We start from the raw sequence: 3,543 nt of genomic DNA on the forward strand, positions 1-3,543 counted from the left end.
AATAAATAAAATTATATGCATATATAAAGTTAAAAACAATAATGCAAAATTTTCAGCATCATTACTCCAGTCTTAAGTGTCACAATATAGCAATACGCTTATTATTTTTGCTCGAGAAACATTATTATCAATGTTGAAAACAGTTGTGTACCCTTCTTTTTCAGGATTCTTTGATTAATAGAAAGTTCAAACAAACAGCATTTATCTGAAATAGAAAGATTTTATAACACAAATTGTTGTTGGTCATTTAAATGTATGTTTTTTAAATTACAAGTATCGGAATCGGTATCGGCGATACTGGCCCTGTATTTAATCGGTATCGGATCGATACCAAAATTAGCAGTATGGCACACCCCTACCAGTAAATAACCTGTTGCTCGCTCGCACTTCTGTCAGACTGGCGGCAGCAGGGGCGGGGATTCCGCGGAAACATAGTGGGCGTGGTCGACCTGTGACTTCAATCGAGGGTGACCAATAGAAAAGGGTCTTTCATCTTGGTGGATAGACACCGCCCACTGAGACACAGCTTCACTCGCAAGCAAAACTTTTAGACCCGCAGAAAAGAGAGCAACATTTGTGGTTTCGCAATGAAAAGTGTTTGAAGTGCACAAAGAAAAATAAAGATTTTCAAAGATTTACACGCACTGCAAATAATTTTGTTATCAATTTCATTATTTTTGAGCCTTAAGAAGACTTTTTTTTTTTATCTTTTAGTTTTGAATTACAAAATAATTTGTTTTTCTCTCAAACACAGAATATTTGATTGAATAATAAAGACAAAAATAACTCCATAGGTAAGGACGTTGGGTTGTTTTAACCCAATTTTGGGCTGAAAATTGAATCATAACCCAGCGACGCTGGGTTGGGGACGCGGACGTGAAAGAGACCACGCACGTCACATCAACATCGGACGACACCAGTGCGAGAAACCACCGTTTTCTCCGCCTGAAAGAAGCGAGAAGCGAGTGAAAGACGTTACGGTAAGTAAAGATTAAAAATGTAAAGTCATAATTAATTGTTTGTGTCCGGGAGTATTTTGAGGTTTGTCGGAAATAGTCCGAAAAGAGCTTATATTGAAAAATACGCATCTTTTCGTCTTAACGTCTCTTTTACTGAACAGAAGAGGTACTTTTAATATAACGTCCGTGAGTGTCTTATGTCATATTTACAAAAGATTTGACATTATCTGCACTTTTTGAGGTGTTAATAGACGGTTATTAACACATTTACATGTTAATTCGTTATCTTATTTTTCACGGTTAAACTGAATCTAGTTTCTTAAAGGAAACGGCATTATGTAATAAAGACTAGCTTAATTATTTTGAGGCTGATGAAGTGATAATTGTTAAAAAAGTAATGTTTTGCATGTAATATTTAAGACTTGTTGAGCTTGTGTCTTAATGGCCGTGCCGGCAGTTTCTTCAGAAGAGAGCAAGTAGGGCTCACTGCAGTCCACAACATCCAGGGGGCGGGGTTGGATCCACATCTAGGGGGTGGAGATGGGGTGGATTTAGGGATCAGGGGATGGAGATGAGTAGGTTTAGGTATATGTAAGGTGGGAGGAGTTGGATCTAGATCCAACCACGCCCCCTGGATCTTGTAGGCTGCAGCTAGCAGTAGCCCCTCACTGCAGAACAAAGATCCAGGGGGCGGAGTTGGATCCACATCTAGGGTGGAGATGGTAGGTGTAGGGGTGGAGATGGGTGGGTTTAAGGATCAGGAGGTGGAGATGGGTAGGTTTAGGTATATGTAAGGTGGGAGGAGTTGGATCTAGACGCTTCTCGAAGAGAGGGAAAGATGGTTTAAGGCAAGTAAACGTCATAATTCCATCATATAATCTTTTTTTAACTAAGACTAAAAGAATGTTTGTTTTTGTAGATGTTGAAAACCAGAGATATAAGATAACTTCATTCTTTTGAGTTATTTTTAGAAAATAAACGTTTCTGTTGTCTCTTGCTTGTTTACTTCACATTTTGATGCAACAACAGTGTGATTATGTGTTCATATTTTGAAGTGAAGTGAAGTGACATACTGCCAAGTATGGTGACCCATACTCAGAATTTGTGCTCTGCATTTAACCCATCCAACGTGCACACACACACAGCAGTGAACACACACACACCGTGAACACACACCCGGAGCAGTGGGCAGCCATTTATGCTGCGGCGCCCGGGGAGCAGTTGGGGGTTTGGTGCCTTGCTCAAGGGCACCTCAGTCGTGGTATTGAGGGTGGAGAGCCTACAATCCCTGCCGGCCCGAGACTCGAACCCGCAGCCTTTGGATTACAAGTCCGACTCTCTAACCATTAGGCCACGACTTCCCCACTACATTTTATGTAAACCATTGATGTCCCTTTTTTTCTTTGCAGAATTCAAACCAACTTTGGAGTTAAAGACACAGAAGCCTGCTTGTGTGAGGAGGAGGAGGAGGCAAATTTCTCAGCTTCTTTGGAAGAGAGGGAAAGACAATTTAAGGCAAGTAAACTTCATAATCCCATGTAATCTTTTTATTTTTATTTTTTTTATTAAGAGTAAAATAATGTTTGTTTGTTTTTTGTAGATATTGATAGCCAGAGACATAGGAGAGCATCATTCTTACCAAAAAAGTCAAATTTGATCAAGTTATATTCAACAAATGTTCAATGCTTCATTTATAAACTCTAGCTGTTAATGCCATACTTTTCTGCATTTCTTCTTGCATGCATGTTACTTTTTGACTGTTTTCTCTTGTTTTTAATAAATATTTACCTTTTGAAAGTCATTCTTTGTGTGATTTTTAAAATGAACAAGATTTGTAGGTTTAATGCCTAGCTCGATTTGGGATCATTTTAGCCTAGCAATGTAGTAATTTTAAACCATAAAAAGGCAACCCAGCACGCTGGGTTAAACAATAATAACCCAAGTTGTTGGGTTAAAATAACCCAGCGCTAGGTTCGTCCCTTTTTGACCCAGTTTTTAGAGTGTGTATGCAAAAATTGGATTACAAACAAGTCAAGTTCAATATTAAAACATTTTATTATTATTTAGAAACATGGATTATATATCATATGATTTGTAATAATTCATATTTAGATATTTATCAATTATGTACACACATATAGCCTAGTTGACACATTTGATCAGATTAAAAAAATGTGGATTACAAATATTCAGATTCTATTTTATTAGACTAGATATAATTTATTAATAGTTAATGTTTTTTTAACAATTAAATTACACAAATATTAATAGTATATACTATTAAGTTTTTGTTATTTAATCATTAATTCATATAACAATTATTGTATTTACCCAAATTAGTATTAAAACCTTTAATGTAAAAAAAAATCATCCGCGAGATATGTTAATTGTTGCATATTGTAGTTCGACATATTATTTTCTCACACGCAGTATGTAGTGTGTACTGCACAGCACGCAGAACACCTCTCTACCAAGCGCAGGGAAGTGATGGGCGTCATAATCCCGATTGACGCACGCCTGAGCCAATCACCGCTCGCTGTGACGCCACGGCATCCAATAGAGTGCGAGCAGCGCTTCAGTGGGC

The sequence above is a fragment of the Barbus barbus genome (genome assembly GCF_936440315.1).
Source record: "Barbus barbus genome assembly, chromosome: 9".
Classification (NCBI taxonomy): Eukaryota; Metazoa; Chordata; class Actinopteri; order Cypriniformes; family Cyprinidae; genus Barbus; species Barbus barbus.